Source organism: Haliotis rufescens, unplaced genomic scaffold (assembly GCF_023055435.1).
Source record: "Haliotis rufescens isolate VD_foot unplaced genomic scaffold, xgHalRufe1.0.p SCAF_55, whole genome shotgun sequence".
In the NCBI taxonomy this organism is placed as follows: domain Eukaryota; kingdom Metazoa; phylum Mollusca; class Gastropoda; order Lepetellida; family Haliotidae; genus Haliotis; species Haliotis rufescens.
In genome coordinates, this window is record NW_025964279.1 from 1,973,995 (window position 1) to 1,995,870 (window position 21,876).

General features: G+C 41.0%; 1 long non-coding RNA gene across 1 annotated transcript; it reads left to right on the forward strand.

Annotated features, from left to right (window-relative positions):
• The first annotated feature begins 236 nt into the window (after nt 1-236).
• LOC125374356 lies at nt 237-4,772 on the forward strand. The gene is made up of 3 exons (XR_007218583.1): nt 237-315; nt 4,235-4,318; nt 4,679-4,772. It is a non-coding gene; the product is annotated as an uncharacterized LOC125374356 (long non-coding RNA).
• Nucleotides 4,773-21,876: the final 17,104 nt, after the last annotated feature.

Below are 21,876 nucleotides of genomic sequence, written 5' to 3' on the forward strand. Positions count from 1 at the left end.
TGTCAAATAAACTAAGATTTGCGATATTACACATTTTATATTACCGCTGAGCTCACAGTGCGGAATAATTAATGTTGTGGAAAAACGATCTTGCAAATCGGTCTTCACAACGAAAGGAAATTTTACGCAAACTTCGGAGCGACGCTTTCTCAGTGTGGAGAATACGATAGACGCACTCGATCATACAGTCAGTTATTATATTACCCGCTGAAATCACACTGTGAAATCGAGGTTCACTCACTTTCAATGCAAATGGCGGCAAGTTGCATCGGACGCAGACATGTCGTCTCCCAAGAATGTTGGATTGTTTCATGTGTAAGTGTTCAGTCATACGTTATCAAATAGTCAAAATGATTGTTTGTGAAGGGAAAGAAATCTCAGACTATTGGCAGTGCAGTGTTTAAGCTGGTTGACGACGACCGTATTGTTTCAAAGCTTCGATCAAGGTACGTGTCGCAGCCATGAAGACTGACGATATCATGGCTCATGACATCGTCAAGTTCTCATGAGACTGATACAGCGGTTTGTACGCCCGTTGATGTTTTACAAGGCGTTGGATACAAATACATACTTGTAGAAACTGCAACAACATCGCAGAAAAGAAGTGAGTTACCAGGGGAAAATATACATGCCCACCGAAGGTCAAGTACAAATGAGAAAAAGCTAAACGTTTGTTAAATTATCATTCGACAAAATGATGATACATAAAATATGGGGATCTATTCGATATAAAAGTACAAATATATTATGAAGCATTGTGTTGTAGGTGACGGCATCCTCTGGATAAATGATCAATTAGGGGTTTAACAATCTGTCGCTAGTCCTTTTCGGGTTGTAGTGAGTGAGTGAGTGAGTTGGGTTTAACGCCGCTTTTAACAGGATTCCAGTTATATCACGGCGTGTCAGCTTAATGTGGGAGGAAAGCCCGAAGTGATGCGGGTCTCAGACGTTTACCACTTCGGTGAAATCCACGAGCACGGGTATGGTGCTGACAAACCTAGAAACATAATCGGGGCGAACCGGGATTCGAACCCACAATCATAGGTTTCTGGCATGCCCAGGGGACGCAACTCTGCACAGCGAATCGCGGCGCCCTTAGACGACTGGGCCACTCGTGCCCCCTTTTCAGGTTGGAAATGCGGCCTGCTTTCCGCTTGATACTTCATGGGTGTGGAGGGGGCATCTTCGTTGACCCTGGATGGTCGCTCTTTCCTGACACATGTCTGGGGCGTGCCGTTAACGTGGTATAAAATGCCAATAAGACCGCCCTCCGTTTCATCCCACAGATGGGTCTGTGTTTTGATTTTAGCAAGTGTTTACTCACTGGCGTGGGGGGGCGGTCGGTCAGCCTGGTGGTTAAAGCGTTCGCTCGTCACGCCGAAGACCTGGGTTCGATTCCCGACATGGGTACAATGTGTGAAGCCCATTTGTGGTGTCCCCAGCCGTGATATTGCTGGAATATTGCTAAAAGCGGCGTAAAAACCATACTCACTCACTCACTCACTCACTGGCTTGGGGTGGGGTTCGGGTGTAATAATTTATGATATTGTTTAACAAAGGAATACTGCTTGTACCTTATTTTCCTGTTACAGTTTTATGTCAACTTATGTTCTGTTTTCATAGCCATTCTTTTACTTTCGAAAAATGTATAATATTTTTTTGCATTTTTAACAACTTGATTAATATTATGTTCAGATGAATAGATGTCCTTGAAACAGCTGGAGACAACACACAAGGGTCGACTAACCTTGAAGGGAAGAAACAATGATTTTATAGAGATAGATAAGCAACGCAAACGCCAAATTAACAGGTCCCCCGATGCGAATCCTTTATCACACAAATTTATTTATTCACTGTTAAATCTCATTGTTGAATATGGTCCTCTGTCATTCTCAAATTAATGAACATCTCTTGGGGCAAGACCTTGGACAGACGACAATCAACATTCTTCATTTTACTGCAATAACTGAAACAAGATGGCTTCAGTAAGAAAATAAATCATATTATTAAAAATATATTATATAGTTTTTCGTTCTTGGTTTTGCTTTTGACTGCTTGCATGTTTAATTGCAGTTGATTTGAGATATTGCATCACGTGAGGGCCGGTGTGGTTAGTGCAGATTGTCCTTAAACAGGTTATTCAAGCCACAAAAAGTGGCTTTGAGAAGTGTTACGTGTGGATCCACTAAACAGTTTCAATACATAACAAGGAGAGATCACACAACGATTTAAAAATAATTTTTAATACTGGCAGACTAATCAAGCTTCATATTATTCACAAACAGCAAACACAAGTATCAATCACAATAAAAACAGTCTTGCTTTATGCTGTAATATCCCATCATTTCCGAACAAGATCCAGTGAATGTTTCATGTAATCCATAATTCACCTTAGTTCGCAAATTGCCGACATGGCATACACAATTAAAGTTTCAAATCTTGCCAGCATGGCATGTCAGTTAACACCTAAACCCGACCTGGGAACTGACCACTGTGTCTTCCTGTCGAGGGGCGGTCGGGTAGCCTAGTGGTTAAAGCGTTCGCTCGTCACGCCGAAGACCCGGGTTCGATTCCCGACATTGGTACAATGTGTGAAGCCCATTTCTGGTGTCCCCCGCCGTAATATTGCTGGAATATTGCTAAAAGCGGCGAAAAACCATATTCACTCACTCACTCACTCACTCTTCCTGTCGAGCATTAGCTAGCCAAGCCACAATTGCATAACATCAGCCTTTACTTGGCTGTGAGCTTACCAGGGCTTACATATAGACAATGTGAAGTGACGTGTGCAATTGGTCAGTGTTGATCACTTGCAATCTGTACACAAGCAACATAATATATAAAAAGGTAGGAATATACATTTTCATGAAAACAAAGTACATTTAATATATTCTTCATGAAAGTAAATATACATATATAATGGATTCTCATAACCGAAGGCACAGGAGGAGATGCCGAACACGTCCTCTTTTTCTTCTATGTATGTGGGCTGTGGGGTAGTCTAGTGGTTTAAGCGTTCGCTCGTCACAGCGGAGACTCGGGATCGATTCCACACATGGGTACAATGTGTGAGGCCTATTTCTTGTGTCACCCGCCCTGATATTGCTTGAATATTGCTGAAAGCGGTGTAAAGATATACTCACTCGCTGACTCATCCAAGTATGCTGACGCGATTGTTGTGGGTGAGTCGCTGTTGTTGCCATCGAAGTGGTGTTCTGTTACAGGTCGGTCATTTTCTAACGTTGCCACAGCAACATGACCCGTTGTAGCAACGGGCTTTTTTGTTTAGAGCTACTATTGGTCGTGATGCCCGTGAAAGTGGTTCGCGAGCCATACTGATAAACGGTCGAGAATTATGTAATGATAATAATATTTCTGCAACCCCGACAGGAACCCAGTGTTTGTTTGTTGTTGTTTTGTTGTTGTTTATTTTTTGTGGGTTGGTTTTGTTTTGTTTGTTGTTTTTTGTTGTTGTTTTTTTTTGGGGGGGGTGATGATAATCTTGTACAACCTTGAACGGACCCCAGGGGTGGCCTGAGGATGTGGTTTGTGCTATGGTTGGTTGAGTGGCTTCGTGGAAGCAAGGACTGCATTAACATAATGTGGTGGGACGGTCAGAGGGAAAGCGTTCTTAACCTCTTCAAAGAAATTTTTTTATGATTCTTCTTCTGTTATGGTTTCTGCATAACATTCCTGCCAAATGCGACTTAAAGTTTGAATTACTTGTCCCTTTAGTTCGTCTTTTTCGTGTTTCCCCTTTAATTCTGTTAGTCCACTTCCACCTGTTAACCGGGGGCACGGGTGGTCCAGTCGTCTAAGGCTCCGCGATTCGCTGTACAGTTCCCTTGTTGCATGCCAGAAACCGATGATTGTGGGTTCGAATCCCGGCTGGCCCCGATTACGTTTCTAGGTTTGTCAGCACCATACCCGTGCTCGTGGGTTTCACCGAAGGGGTAAACGTCTGAGACCCGCATCATTTCGGGCTTTCCTCCCACATTAACCTGACACGCCGTGATATAACTGGAATACTGTGAAAAGCGGCGTTAAACCCAACTCACTCACACTCACTCCATCTGTTAACCCGTTTCTATGTTTTGATACTGTTTGTTGAATCCGTATTTGTGAAATACGGTGAAGTGTTTATATACTCGCTCGTTCAGTTTAGAATAATATGTCCAGCCATCGGATTGTACCCCATTTCAACATGTACTATATGTTCCCATGTTATTTTCAGGTGAACCATTGACTTGCCTTTGCATGTGTTTGTGATGAATGCCACCGGTGATGCAGGTTACGCTCACCATTTTGCAAACACCTGGTATGATCACTATTTGATACTATTAGTTATTTATAAACAAATGTCCATGATATTGTCGGGACTGATCAATCGACTCTTTAAGCAGAGATTATGGAAAGGATTTTGTCGATTGTTCCCGTATGTGTTCTCCCCTCGACTTCAGCATCTTAAGTTGAAGCTGTTAAGGAACACGTATTGCCCGCCTCTCATTGTCTTGATGAATTATCGTACTTGAGCGTTTGCCACTTTGCATAGTACAACCGATACACATATCAGTCAATCGATCAGAAACAGGTGATGGTAAACGACTATATTCAGGCTTGCATGCGTACAGTAACTGAAATATATTTATTACATTTATACGTTTTTTTTGTATTGCAGATAACATCGGTAGATGGTTGTGCCAACAAGAAAACCTGTATTGAAGTCATGAGTCTAAAAACGATGTGGATTTAAAAACCCAAATAAATTCATATTTCGTTAAAAATGTACTCCGTCTTTTTATTTCCCGAATATATACATCAAGATACACATTTCATGTTTATATACATGTTTAGATAATTTCAGTACATTTTGGACAGCGTTTTAGGGGAATAAATGAATAAATGAAATAAATATTAAACTTGCATATAAAGATAATGCCGTGTTCTATTTGACATGTATTGATCTTGTCGGGTGTTTTTATTGTTGAAACATGTTTTGCGTAGAAATGTGCTATTTCGTTCCCGCGGGTGAACACAATGTCAGAAAGTTGTGCTTTAGGATACGATTCGTTTTTGACAAGAGGTGTTAGGCTATCGCGCATTAAATTTCGGAATATTATCTCACAAATATTGTTTGCATCATGTTATATACAGTGGCCTAGTTGTCTCAGGCTCCGCAGTTCGCTGTGCAGAGTTGCGTCCATGTGGTTGAAAACCTGTCACATTTTTATTGGTTACCGCAACAAATTATAACGATGCAAATTTTATTGGGATCGCGTCTTGTTTGTAATTTGCGTTGCTATTTCTATTTAAAGTGTACATATTCCATTCCAATATATATATGCTCGTGGGTTTCACCGAAGTGGTAAACGTCTGAGACCTGCATCACTTCGGGCTTTCCTCCCACATTAAGCTGACACGCCGTGATATGTCTGGAATACTGTTAAAAGCGGCGTTAAACCCAACTCACTCACTCACTCACTCATGTAAATAATAACATGTAGACGTTACATATAGGACATATTGATAATTGTATTTCAGATACCTTTATGAACTTAGGATACAGCATTCCACACGATCATACGATGTCGTCGGAATCGTACAATATAAGTTGTAGCAGAATCACAAGGGGTACATGGGGTTTTATGCGTCCCGCCTTAGGTTTTATACCACGAGGCGAGTGGTATAAAACCAAACGAGGGAAGCATAAAAACCCTTACAACCGAGTGATCCTGCAACAACGAATTTATCTTACCGACATGTTTTAATATGACATTGTACATGTAAAAGAAGTAAAACAAATTCATAATTGATAGAAAAGAGCTGTTCGATTGAACTGAGTTTAACGTATGCTGTGTCACGTGACTTCCAGTGACTCGGAAAAAGCAAGCGGCTTTTTCTTCGAAGCGGGGTATAAGGGATTAATTCTGTCACTCAGAAATCCACGTGCAGCCTGTATTGCTCGTGGCGGGGTATAAGATATTTATTCTACCACTGAGAAATGTATTACCCTCCAGTATTTTATCAAAATCACGTGGGCCAATCTGATATCATCATTCTGGCATGGAGGTGTGATAATGGAGATTATGAATATTGAAACGGTGAATATTTATTTACACGAACCGCTGGACCTATTTATGAACGCATACCTCAGAAAATTCAATCATTTGGTACACATTCCATTGTACGAGAACTCGTGACGTATTCTGTATATAACAAATAGCATTTGATGACAAGACAATACAATTGTGTACAATAACACTGGTTTTACGTTTGAGTGAACATTTTTAATTAAAAAGAACTCTCAATTACGATACCTATTTTTGCCAAAATTGAAAATTAACGTTCGACATCGATCATTCAGTCAATTTATTTCAGTAATTATTTGGTCACAGGCCTTTGCGTACAAGCGTTATGGCACAGACGGAACTACAGTTGACCGTATTTATCCTTCCATATGCGCACAGTACAAATATTTTCCTAAATTTGTAATGGCTTTGGCAATGAATAATTTGTTGGGATAGTTGTGTTAAATGTATATATGCTGGACACACGAAAAGAAAGTGGAATTCATTTTCAAAGCATTTACTAAGTTTACATTTTCTTAACCTTCTAGGTGTATTGAAGTGACGCCTATGCGAAAACGAGAAAGAGCAATTTTGAATTTGCTTTGTTAGGAGGTTCAAATTGTTTTCACAATTTATAGAATCTTTAAATGTTCAATAGCAGGCCGTTGTTTGACTTTAAAGTAACTCACTGTTCCAAATGTGTTGGAAGTTTTCCTATAAACGTTTCTGAAACATATTGAGAAATAAACATATCCTAACCAACACAGACAATTTCTTAACTTTGTGACCCAATTTGCTCGACCTTGCTCATCATACAAGCACATATTGTCATAACATTTTTAGGATAAACAACACTGGGTCATTGTCAAAATATTTAACCAATATCTTGGCATAGCATGTGCCTGAATGGAGTATCTATCGCTCTCCCCTGACACTGCGGTGTTCCAGGCAGATCTTTTTAAATTCAAAAACCGTTTACAGAGATACAGATAAGCTGCGTATTTGCGTAAAATCCCAGAATCCAGAATCCAGAAACGCATGCATGCATGCGTAAAATAGCTCACGTAAATTCCCAATGAAGCTTTTCCAACAGCGAACAAATGAGCTAATTTCAGAAACACAATTACGAGCTAATTTACTTTCCGAGTCAAGCCTATATATTTAGGACAGTTATATACATCTAAAACATTATTTCATTTTTTTTAAATCTTAAAATGTTCACTAATTTTGGGGGGAAAACAATAGAGTGATGAATAGATGATTGAAAAAATATTGGTTACCCAATGAAACATGTAATAACCCAATTAAAATAGAAACCTGAAAGTAAAAACTCAATTGCTCAAAAGGTTATCTGGAGCTCTGGCTGTTAACATGCGTACACCTTTATCTTATCCAACGTTCTTCCTTTTCGAACACTCAAACTTCCGCACCATACAAGAGTAATGGCATTATCTTTGCATCAAAGCGCATTCTACATATATCTAGCCGTTTTCTGACCGGTGAAGATCCGGGGTAGGAAAGGTCTTCAGCAACCCATGCTTGCCGTAAAAGGCGACTTGGCTTGTCGTAAGAGACGACTAACGGTATCGGGTGGTCAGACTCGCTGACTTGGTTGATGCATGTCATCGTATCCCAATTGCGTAGATCGATGTTCATGATGTCAATCACTGGATGGTCTGGCCCAGACTCGATTATTTACAGACCTCCGTCATATAGCTGGAATATTGCTGAGTGTGGCGTTTAACTACAAACAAACAACAGAGTTTTCGTACAGAAATGGCAGAATCCAAAATGTGGAAAGCGCCTATTTGGGACACTATCGGGAGAACCCAGCAGTACACAACTATACTCGTCACACTCATACTCGCATGATATGTTGTGTCAAACCTCAACAAATATGAGTCTAATCAATTCCGAATCGAATCACTCGTCGGAAGTTGGAAAGATGTTTTACATGTAAATAAACGTTTTCCAATAGTCGTGAAATCACACGCTCCACAGTTTTCATAAATCAATGCTCCATGCATACAGTACCTGCCACTGAAGTGCAACTAAACACAAGGGACAAAGGAACAAAAGCTATTGTTCTAAAAGCTTCTCAGGAAGCCGATTCAGGTTGTCCAATATACACAACTTGAGCGATGAGACCTGTGAACATCCGGGGTAGAATAGGTCTTCAGCAACCTATGCTTGTGGTAAGAGGCGACTAACGGGATCGGGTGGTCAGGCTCGCTGATCTGTTTGATGCATGTCATCGGTCCCAATTGCGTGGATCGATGCTCATGATATTAATCACTGGATTGTCTGGTCCAGACTCGATTATTCACAGACCGCCGTTATATATTGGAATATTGCTGAGTGCGGCGTTAAACAAACAAACAAACAAACTTGAGCGATGAGTGGATAAGTAAGGTCAGCAAGATTCCAGTTGTATTCAGCAAAAGAAATGAGTTCAAACAAACAGGAGGCCCCAGCATCGGTCCTCGTGATCATTCACTTACTTGATTGGTGTTATTACAAATGGCGTGCTTTTACATGTAACGGTAACTGGTGCTGAAAAATCTAGAAACTTAATCAGGGCGAACCTGGATTCGAACCCACGATCTTAGGTTCTGTTACCGAGGGACGCAACTCTGCAGAGCGAACTGCGGCGTTAAACCCAATCCACCTGTATATGGCATAACATTGCAGAAAATAGTTCATAATTTTAAGTCTGTTAATAAAATATGATTAATTGAAATGAAATACGCATTTTCTGACTTTGTGAAAAGTGATAGATTTAACAAATGAACGATATGACAGGTTTATGGAACTAAAGTTTATTTTGACGTGGCTACGGTATGGCCGGTACACCTGACTGCTGTGTTGAAGGAGTTCGGGAACGGAGAACCTTGAAGCTGGACCTACCATGTTTACAGCTTACAATAAGCTGTAAACATGGTAAGCTGTAAGGGACTGCTGCAATTTAAACCTAGCAGCCCGAGAACAAATCTGTTGGCCTCGAGCCTACCGGTCGATGTCTATCTCGAAAACTGACAATGAGTCAATGATGGTACAAAGTAGCTTAAACGAAAGAAGACGTTTATTTTCTGTATGTTTCCAATAATGATTGTAGAAAAAAGGGAGAAAAACTCGCCGGGTCCAGATTTTACCTTTCCGAACCAACTGAAGTACCGTATTTCCTCTATTAGACGCCCGGGCTTTTAGTTATTTCGGACAAGCCTTTGACCCGGTGTCAATTAGTGGCCCGGCGTCTATTGGAGGCCCGGCTTCTATTAATACCCCCATTTCACTATGACCACGAATGTTCCGAATCGTGACGAAATGGAAATATTTTGTGTCCGTAGATATAGGTCCCAAAAAGGGATCATTAATTGTATCAATTGATCGACCCGGCCTCTATAAGAGGCCCGGCTTCTATTTTTTGCACTGAACAATTGACCCGGCTTCTATTAGAGGCCGGCGTCTTTAAGAGGACCGGCGTCTAATAGAGGAAATACGGTAGCCTGAGGCAACGTGCACAGTAGCTCACGTCAGCACAGCAGTGTCCTGTAACAGTGTTGTACACGAAGGTTTCGCTCGTCACGCGGAAAGAATCGTTTTATTCCCCACATGGGAACAATGTTTGAAGCTTATTTCTGGTGCCCCACTTCGGAATATTGCTAAAAGCGGCGTAAAACCATACTCACTCGCTCGTGCACGTGGCTGCCAGGTAGGCATATTGTGCACAGAAACTGTATATATGCAAAGGAAAACTACCTGCCAAATATACTGGGGTCGACCCAAAATAAAAAATGCGTTGAGGGGACTCCACAAACGCATCGCAGAACATCTTTCAAACATTTGTGCATCTGTGCTTGTACTTGTATAAATGTACATATATATCACGCATTGTGAACGGCATGCTCGGCCTAAAATACATTACAGCATGGACAAAAACTACGTGTGAAGCGTGCACTGTGCATTAATAATGTTAGGTGATAAACAATTTGATATTATATATCATAAACCTTGCATGATTTGGATATTAAATATTATTAATAATAAATGCACATCAGACAACGTTGAACGCAAGCTTGCATCTGACTATTGAACACTTATTGAAAGGAAATTGCATTCTCGTGACTCACGCCCAAACAAATATATTCTGCAAGCACAAATGCACAGGGACCACGTATGGCCCAGTTGCCAAAGGCGCAGAAATTCGCTGTGCAGAGTTGCGTCCTAAGGGGCACACCAGAAACCTATGATTGTGGCTTTGATTCCTGGTTCGTACCGATAATGTTTCTAGCTTTATCAGCACCCTGCCCGTGCTCGTGGGTTTCACCAAAGTGGTAAAGGTCTGCGACCTGCATAACTTCGGGCTTTCCTCCCACATTTAAAATTGACAGGCCGTGATATAACTGGAATACTGTTAACGTATGAGTTTAAAGTCTCCTTCCTGGCCCGACACCAACAACATACCACACACGTGGATTTCACCTACGTCATAACTACGTCATAACTACGTCATGACAGTCAGGCTCATCTTTCCTCTCTCACTGAGCTGCTGCAACGTGACAGAACTCGTACTGAAATATTGTAATATTTTCTCAATACTCACTGACTGTTGAACGTTATTACGAGGGAGTGAAGTGAGTATGGTTTTACGCCGCTTTTAGCAATATTCCAGCAATATCACGGCGGGGGACACCAGAAATGGGCTTCACACAATGTACCCATGTCGGGAATCGAACCCGGGTCTCCGGCGTGACGAGCGAACGCTTTAACCACTGGGCTACCCGACCGCCCCTTATAACGAGGGAACAAGCGTACACATTGTCACTCATATCGTCCACTTACTATTCAATTTCGCGTAAATATAAACGTTCGAAAACCCCTAAACATGGGCCATGGAGGTTTCCAGTTGGATGTAATTTATTTAATTGTGTACAGCAATTGTAAAAGAGTCCGAGCGCCAAAACAGTTGCTTAATTGAGCGTGTACTCAACAACACGTACGTGCCAGGCCCATTCGCTAATCAGAAAACTCGCTACAAAACATTATGGTTATAAAATTGCAATATTTTTATTTTCGCCTTGAAGCATAGAAACGTGTTAAAGATGCATGATTCGCATGTTTCTTTTCCATTACTATCTGAAATAAAATCTTTGTCTGTAGTTTATAAAGCTTGGGCTGTTGCCACACACAGAAGCATAATAGCTGGCAGAACATTTGATGAGATTAAATGGATTTCCTATTGATTTTAACAGTTTAAATGAATTCCTATGCATTAAACCTGTATAACTGATTTAATCATGGCTTCCATGGTAGATGTACTTAAGAAATAAAACTTGGCAGCTTTGTTTTTAGTGATATTGGTAATTGGTTGGATGTAACAGTACTCGAGATATCAGTGAATTAGGTTATAATTTGGTTTATGGTCTCTTTGAACATAATTTCAAAGCTGAAGTGAAACCAAAGTGAAGGGACGTTAAATTTACCTTCTTGGTGATACTCTTCAGAACGGGCATAGGACTGAAAGGCAAAGGATCACAATTAGGAAACGACCAACCCATCCTTGTTCGGCTAAGGGACGCAACACGGCAAAGCAAATTGAAGCAGCTGATACCATTAGGCCTCCCGTGACCTCATTTTTGTGTGTCAATTTACAAGGGATAAATGAATAAGGAGATAGCATTGCGCCGCCGGTTTCAAATGAAATTTCCGGGCATCAAATACTCAGTAACACCCGCAAATCTGAATTGTACACATGTTTATCGACACCCACTTGTCTCACGGAAGGCCAAGGTACGGCGTGTTGTCTCATGTTTAGTGCTTCCGGTTCCCATCGTCATATTCCTTAAATAGTTGACCCGTGAAGATCCGGGGTGAAGAGGTCTTCAGCAACCCATGCTTGCCGTAAAAGGCGACTTTGCTTGTCGTAAGAGGCGACTAACGGGATCGGGTGGTCAGGCTCGCTTATTTTGTTGATGCATGTCATCGATCCCAATTGCGTGGATCGATGCTCATGATATTAATCACAGGATTGTCTGGTCCAGACTCGATTATTTAGTGCGGCGTTAAACAACAAACCAACCAACCTTAAATAGTTGCTCCCTAACAGCCAGGGATTGGAGATGTGTATGGTCGTCTTTAATGTCACAGGTTTGTAAAAGTGCAGATTTCTGTATAATCCTGGTAATACCATACAAAAGCTGGACTTGAATATTGAGTCATGCTCTGGAACCTGACTCACTGATGCCAATCATGCCATACATTGTCAGATATATGTCAGAATTATGGTTGCTGAGACATGACGCAAGCAGTTAGTTTTTTTTGACACATTTTGAATTTGAAACTGTTTTAAAGAAGCACTAAGGGATATAGAAGCACCAATCAATTTAATTCTTGAAATGTTATTGCAATGCGATTTTCTTTGTGTCTTGTTGAACGCCACACTCACCAATATTCCAGCTATATGACGGCGGTCTGTACAGATCCGTGAAGATCCGGGGTAGAATAGATCTAGGGACCTGGTTAATGCATGTCATCGTATCCCAATTGCGTGGATCGATGCTCATGATGTCAATCACTGGATTGTCTGGTCCAGACTCGATTATTTCCTGACCGTCGTCATATAGCTGGAATACAGCTGAGTGCGGCGTTAAACAAAAAAAAACAAAAAAAACAAAACATTATGTAAATAATCGTGTCTGGACCAATGCATCAACCAAGTCACCGAGCCGTTAAGTCGTCTCTTACGACAAGCATGGGTTGCTGAAGACCAATTCTAACCCGGATCTTCACGGGTATGCCATGTAATCGGAATAATATACTCATTTCAAAACAAAAAATATCTCTAAAAGTATGTAAATTATATATAAGGAGCACGTGGTTATGATGATATAGTCTTTTCTTGGCGAACATTTTGTTTACCTCTGAATTTCTTTTCCAGATGGCCACGGTTATGTAACAGTGAAGACTGTTATACATTTATTTGTAGTAATTGTAACCAGGTGATTAAAGTTCTTGTTAAATGTCGAGTGCTGTCGGCTGAAGCAAGGAATTTAAAGTTTTCCGCATTTGTGTAACCTTGAACACGATAGGCTTGATCTTTCGAGAAGTTTGGGATTGGGAATATTCTAGAAGGCTGACAAGTTTTCTCAGAAACTACTAAAGGTACATGTATGAAACTTTGGAAGCTTATCTCAAAGTTCGAAAATTGGTGGATAAAATAGTTTTTTTTCCAGAGTTATGTCCCTTGCAACATGGTTTTAGACTTTGTGCATACAGTGTTTCATTCAGCATACAGTGTTGTTGGGTAGTGCTGACGCTGTTTTCTTGTTCCAATTCTTTCCTCTTTTTCGACTTACGCATTCTACAAATGTCAACATCACGCGTTGACCTAACCACTCTTAATCTTGACGACAATCGGGGGCACGGGTGGCCCAGTCGTCTAAGGCGCCGCGATTCGCTGTGCAGAATTGCGTCTCTTGGGCACGCAAGAAACCTATGATTGTGGGTTCGAATCCCGGTTCGCCCCGATTATGTTTCAAGGTTTGTCAGCACCATACCCGTGCTCGTGGGTTTCACCGAAGTGGTAAACGTCTGAGACCTGCATCACTTCGGGCTTTCCTCCCATATTAAGCTGACACGCCGCGATATAACTGGAATACTGTTAAAAGCGGCGTTAAACCCAAATCACTCACTCACTCACTCACTTGACGACATTCATCAATTTCTTCTCGTTTTGTCCCGTTTCGTGGCATACGCTTCGATAGCACGCATAATGATTTAAAAGCAGGCTATTCATTATATCTTTGAATATCTGTTGAAAGCTGTTATTGTCAACAATGGAGTGCTTATATGACTTACTTGGTAGCCAGAACCCGTGAAAATCCCGGGGTAGAATAGGTCTTCAGCAACCCATGCTTGCCGTAAAAGGTGACTATGCTTGTCGTAAAAGGCGACTAACGGGATCGGGGCTAACGGGATCGGGTGGTTCGGCTCGCTGACTTGGATGATGCATGACATCGATCCCAATTGCGTGGATCGATGCTCGTGATAGTAATCACTGGATTGTCTGGTCCAGACTCGATTATTTACAGACCGCCGTCATATAGCTGGAATATTGCTGAGTGCGGCGTTAAACAACAAACCAACCAACCAACCAACCAAGTTGGTAGCCAGATGATGAGTCTTGGCAGTCTTGGCAATCTATACTGTGTGCCCTCGTTCTTTGGAGTGAGTGAGTGAGTATGGTTTTTAGAGCTGCAACGATACAGGAAGGTCACGATACGATACGCATCTCGATATTCTTGTCACGATACGATAAGTATCTCGATACGCAGTGATAAAAAACAAGACTTAAAGCATGTCAAGATTGAACCTTTCATGATTGTTGAACAGTCAAAATTATTTTATAATAACAAGACTACTGAAGTTGTTCAGCTTCAAAGTGGAACTTTCCCTTACTTTCCTTCAAAACAATTCAAACACCAGAAAATAATTAATGTACTTCACCAGTGATACAACTTCAAAGAATTGTGATGCAATGGTCGAATAAATTGTATCTGAAATTATTGTTTTATCAGGAATAATATATTCCAATATCGTGTTACTTTTGTTGCAGCTTTTACTATAATATATATTCTTAAAATTATAAGAACCAGAAGCGTAGGATTTTGGTACTGGTGATTGCTGTTGCAGGATATTTTTACGTATGGAAAAATTTGACCAGTCACCGTAGGGACTTCCCGCGCTACATGTATTTCGATTGCGAAAACGTTATGTTGACATATATGAGCCAAATTGCCACAAATATGACTTTTAACGAGTCAAAGTAGGGCATTGTTAAAATATGTATCCATTATCTAGCAACTAAAGTAATCCGACCGTGGTTGCTGTATCTCTTCACACACGATTTCACCTAACTTAATGAAAACAACATTAAATGAAATTTTGAATAAAATTAATAAAATATATTTAATTTACAAACACAAGTCCAGATATACAATGAACATGTTTTAATAACAAGATAGTATAATAATGGTATTGAATTGCGTACTTCAGTTCGGATTTGCTTATTAAAAATGTAAGTACGTTTTTTGGAGCCATGCGTTACCGCGCGCTGTAACCAAGTTAGCGGTTTATTGAAAAGCACAAAAGCGAGGAAACGCTGTACTTGAGATTTCCGTTCCGTATCGTGGCGTATCGATAAATGGGCCCACGTTTATCGTATATCGTATCGTGGGTCAAGTATCGCGATGCATCGGAATATCGGGTTATCGTTTCACCCTTAACAGTTTTACGTCGCTTTTAGCAATATTCCAGCTATATCACGCCGTAGGACTGGTGGTGGTTCCTGAAATTTAAAATATAAGGGCATATTCAGTGAAATTTATCTTTATCTTAGAATGCACTGGTTCGCAAATTTCAAGTTCAGGAACATGATCGATCTTTTTTTCTGATTTAGTGGATTCTGTTTCTGGTTTGGCCAAGCGTTTCAAAGCAATATCAAGAACTGTACTGTCTAGTCGGTACTGTGGGCGCTTACTGTTTGTTTTTCATCCATTATGTTTCGAGGTACCCGTGCTCGTGGGTTTCACCAAAGTGGTAAACGTCTAAGATCTGCATCACTTTGGTCTTTCCTCCCACATGATGCTGACACGCCGTGATAAAACTTTAATACTGTCAAAAGCTTACTGTTTTCTGGACCTATCCGTCAGCAAAAGTTGCTGTTGCCGTTCGAGTTCTTTCAAACACACAATGATAATCTTGTTCGTGAGGTTAGGTGTAATTGGGTTTAACGTCGCGTCCAAGATTATTGCACTTCTATAGCGACGTTCATGCACGTGTGTGTGTGTGTGTGTGTGTGTGTGTGGCTGCTTGTACTAGTCCGGACAAATGCCGATTTATAGTGCTAGCTCACTGAGATACCATGCCGCAGTTTAACATGAATACCCCACTCAGACACAGTATACTGATTCCGAGCCGACCATTCCTTGTTTTAGCCCCTTAATGCCGAGCGCCAGACAGGGTAACAACAAGTACCATTTTTTAACGTCTTTTGGTATGACGCGGCCGGGGATCGTACCCCGGACCTTCCGCTCTCCGGGCGGACGCTCTACCACTAGACCACGGAGGGGGTATCTGTGGGATGAAACGGAGGGCAGTCTTATTGGTATTTTATACCACGTTAACGGCACGCCCCAGTCGTGTGAGGGAAGAGCGACCATCCAGGGTCAACGAAGATGCCCCCTCCACACCAATAACGCATGAAGTGAAAGCGCAAGCATCAAGCGGAAAGCAGGCCGCATTTCCAACTCGGCCGGGGATCGAACCCCGGATCTTCCGCTCTCGGGCGGACGCACTACCACTAGACCACGGAGGCTCTTGTTCGTACTTTAGGGTGGGGGGCAACAATTCTTCGAAATCAATTGTATCATTTGGCCTTTGTCGATCTTGTGACCACAGCTGGGATGACGTCTTTGGGAATCCGGACTTCCATAAACGTCGATTGCATTTGAGGCTATAAGATGGGTGGTATATTTTCTCTAATATCCTACCTTTTATGCAAAGGATCGAGTGTGCCGAATATATGCCTATTCTTGATGTTAGGTAAACGTGAATGAAACAAGAAATGGTCATTCGGTGGTGATGTATTTGATACGGATATCATAGTCATGTTTTCGACCTTAGATTTGAAGTGTTTCGGCCATTTTTTCAGCCTAGTAACGTCTTGTTAACGTTTGTAACTTTTTGGTCACATCGAATTGTCAAGTCAATACTTTCTTTTGCCCTGCAAGTGTATGTTGGCTGAATCGTGTCGATCAATTCTGTTTTGCATCTCCAACACGAATCAATCCACAAAGGGTACATCAATACCATAGATGACTACCTTAGTTTGGCATAACGGGTCTTCAAAGGGTTTTGTGCAATATAGTTTAGCTGCAAAGTTAGATTTGAAATCAGGATAAGTTGTCGAAATTGAGTGTGCAACATGAAGAAATACTGAACGGAGATGGTTTCGAAAGAAACATGTTCTAAGACTTAACTGAACATTATATTGATGTTAGTCATGGAGTTTTGCTATTGAAATAGCAGTTTCCTCTATGGTCAACGTAGATGGATTTCCTTATAGCCGGGACTCCACCCCATGGTGCCATTGTACAGAGCGATCTTAGCGCTAAGGTGATCGTAACTCCCATACCTTAACATAGACTATCGACAGTCGTAGCACTAAGGTGGTTTTGTAGAACGGCACCCAGGACTCCAATCTAAAACCACAGGTTGCAGATGGTTTTGATTTGTTGTTAAACGCCGCACTCAGCAATATTCCAGCTCTATGACGGCGGTCTGTAAATAATCTAGTCTGGACCAGACAATCCAGCGATTTATATCATGAGCATCAGTCCGCGCAATTGGTATCGATGACATGCATCAACCAAGTCAACGAGCCTGACCACCCGACCCCGTTAGTCGCCTTTTACAAGCTTAGTCACCTTTTACGGCAAGCATGGGTTGCTGAAGACCTATTCTACCCCGGATCTTCAGGGGTCCACAGGTTGCAGAACTGGGAGCAATCAGAGCAGTGAGGACACGGACAGTATTGCATGTGCGTCTATTTAATACAATATGAGACCCGAGAAGATCCGGGTTAGAATAGGTCTTCAGTTATGATCGAATAATCAAGCATGTCGTGTTCAGGTTTACACAAAGGCGGAGAACATTAAATTGCTTGCTTCCACCGACAGCACTTGACATTTTACAAGAACTTTAATCACAATTAAACAATTGGTAACATTTACTACAAGTGAATGTGTAACAGTCTTCACTGTTACGTTACCATGGCCATGTGGAACCATTTTCATTTAAACCAAATGTACGCCAGGAAAAGAATGTGTTATCATAACCATGTGCTCGTTATATAAAATCTACATACTATTAAAGTGTTTGTATACAACATATCTGGAAACATTGCCTACCCGTGAAGATCTGTGTAAGAATTGGTCAACCCATGCTTGTCGTGAGAGGCGATTCAACGGCTCAGTGACTTGCTTGATGCACATCATCGTATCCCAATTGCGTAGATCGATGTTCATGATATCAATCACTGGATTGTCTGCTCCAGATTCGAATATTTACAGATCGCCGTCATGAAGCTGGGATATTGGTGAGTGTTGCGTTAAACAACAAACAACAAAAATTTATACAACACGAAGCCGGCAGCCTTATATTACAAACAACACTTTTTCGCCCTAATAAACAGATGTAAGATCACATTGAACAACAGGTGCACGGTAACAACGTCAGCTCAACGTCAACCAATTGCAATCTGCAAGTGTACCTACTTGTCTCTCTAATGAATCATGTGTTAAAAAATATAATATTCCCTGATCATGATTTAAGACTTTTTAGATTAAAAGAAGACGAAATTCGTGTATTGAGAGCACGATTGTCCGATCAAAGTTCATAAATAAATCATTGTAATTCCACATCCTTAAGGTATTGCCCCAGGAAAGGCAATTATGATGTAAAAATAAATGCCTGATTGGACATATACACCATCCCTCGTGTGTGAGTTTTTTTAAGATTCAGTTCCGTATCTTGTTTTGCTGAAAGCGTTCTTCTCTCCATAACTATTTCTTTCTTTTTAAATTTCATGTTATTTGCGATCACCGGTCGTTTTTGAACATCTCATATTCAAACTTACATTTACGCCCACACTGACTGAAAACCGTTTTTTTCAAATTTAGATCATTATTTGACATAAAACGTTCCTGAAACATTTCACCGCCCCACACAGGACCGTGTTGCATTTCGAAGTTGTAAATATCATATTTGATACCGCAATATATGTCTTTCCTCTTCCCTTCATCTTGGACATTCATTGGGTACTGTGTACTTGCCACGAACTTCCAACGGGGGTGTACATTTATATAATATTATAGGAAAGTTAACTATTAGTTGGAATATATGAATCGATGCTTCAGACAACGGCAATGGTTTAAAGACGACGCTTAATAAAAGAATGTCACATTGTAGGATTGTTATATCAGATAGAGAATGACTGAGAGGCTCATAACGATGTTCTGTGACAACACAGTTCATGTTTGATTTGTAACGGAGATTTAATGGATACATTGCTTCAACCAATACATCATGATGCATATTGACCACGTCATCGATAAAAGTGAGTGAGTGTGGTTTCACGCCGTTTTTAGCAATATTCCAGCAATATCACGGCGGGGGACACCAGAAATGAGCTTCACACGTTGTACCCATGTGGGGAGTCGAACCCGTGTCTTCGGCGTGACGAGCGAACGCTTTAACCACTAGGCCACCCCACCGCCCGATATGCCGTTTAAAGCAAAGCATGCTTAATCATCGTGCACGAGGTACTAAAAAGGTAATGTAATTTACCGATTTGACCAGAATGTGTCTGCATGAGCAACACAATACTCAGTGCACCAGCTACGTGTAGATAACATAACACTCGACTTTTGAAAGGGATATTCCCATTATTCCACCAAAGTTATTAATGCTGCCAATATAAACTTAATCCTATTAGCCCAGAAAGGCTTCATATTTCAGCATCCCTATAGTAAATATTTTGAAATATCATAACGCGAACAACTGGTGTCGTCACTGATTTTCAGTGATCTAAACTGAATTTTCACCGTTGTTTTGCCTTTTTAGCCCAGTTGCATCTATTTCGTCGGATAATCGTGACAGGTTATTCTCTGGCGTTGACGTTTAAATTAATAATAATGTGCACTGTCATAATTAGTTGTAATCCAAAACAGTTTGTCATGCATGACATCATTGCAATATGTGTATTCCGATATTGGGAGGTTTTTAATAACACTTCAAAATATTATTTATAAATATAATGTATTGTTATCAAATTATTTGCTGCGACATTTAGATAGATAGTGGTATAAAGGCTTATTGTGAGCCTGTCTGTCGATCGGCATTGAGGGAAAAAACAAGACCGGGTCGGCTCGGACTCAGTATAATTTGTCTGCATGAGTAGGGTTTCCATGTTAAACTGTGGCATTCCACTTCAATGGGTTTAAACGATATGGACAGGTCCGGACTGGTACAAGCAACCACATACAAGCGTACATGCACATCGCTACATGAGAAAAAAACAACAATTCAACGCGACGTTAAACCACATTTCACCTCACCTCCTTCATTTCCAAAATTGGGTTACTCGACTTAGTTGTGCCGCAAAAGAATATTCAATGTGAATGAGTTGGATTTGGGGACACTTTCACCAACATTAAAGTCAAATCACGGCTGTTGGTTAACGTCAGAATACCAGCTTAAAACAGATTATGCATAGGAATTAGTTCTGTCTTAAAGTCAACTTCAAAGAGGAGTAACTTTTCAGACGAAACGTCATGGTATCAGACCATTCCCCTGCTGTTATCGACAGACATATATAGACCATCGGATTATGTCCTCATAGCTGTGGTGTGTTACATCCAGCAGACAAAAAAAAGCTGTTTGATTTTGCACAAGACTAGTTATCTATTCCCAAGGCGTCTTCACGTTTTCTTCGCCCTACAGTTGTTTCTCAACGAGGTCATTCCAACACTCTACACGTTTATTAACCGTGTTTACGGTATAGTTCTATCCTGCAATAACTGGTTGTCCTCATTTAATAGAGACAGTGACTCAATTTCACACAGGGCTCTAATTACACTGTCTAGACCTTGACTTGGAATGGGACTAAGAAGCATATTCTACCTTAAACCTAACGTTCTTGCCAAGAGTTGATGCACCACTCCCTCACCAATGACACGTCTCACTTCATCCCTTTTCATCTCAAATCGAAGAACGTCAACACAGTGTATTCCGTTCAAAAAGTCAAAGATTTTCACTCTCTTAAGAACGAGTGTTGTGTAGCACAGGCATATTGGGCAGGGCATTGGTATGCGCTGAAACCCTATTTGACAGGATCACCTCCTTCGAGGTGTACATAATGCAGGCAATATCTCTATTTTGCGGATGAACTTACATGATTGGTTGGTTGGTTTGTTGTTTAACGCCGCACTCAGCAACATTCCATCTATATGATTGCGGTCTGTAAATAATCGAGTCTGGGCCAGAAAATCCAGTGATTAATATCATGAACATCGATCCACGCAATCTGGATACGATGACATGTATCAACCAAGTCATCAGACAAACTAGTGGGGAAGAGTTGGGGCCACTATCCGCACGGTGGGGGTAGTCTTAAACATCAAAACCGCATTATATGTAACCTATTTATTTGTACATCGAATTACTGTTCATATCCATTTTCCATAGATTTACATGTAATTAAGAAAAAAACGATGAGTGGGATTTCTTTACCGTGCTATAAAACACTGCAGGGAGAATAAACCTTGAGGAGCGCAGCCCCGAGTATACTCCTTGCAGTGTTTTTCTGCACGATAAACAACAACCATGAGTCGTTTATTTCTTATTTGAGGTATCAATATTATGTAGTCTTTTTAAGGTTAGTGAAAATATTTATCAGTACCTACACACTGATGACTCCCTGAATACAACCCGACCTCCGCAATGTCGGACAAGTCCATTTTTTGAACAGCAGGCGAACTTTGGTATTTCACGGATATTCTCACAATTTTTACGGCGATTATATGTACCTTCCCCCCAAAACAGATGCCCACAAAGGCGTTTTTTCTTTGTGGCCAAGATACATAACATAGACAACGTACTCACAAGACACGTCCCTCTAAAACATAACATCGTCGTGATCAAGTTGTGAGCGCATGGTCGAATCTCCAGAAATGACGTCAGGATAGAG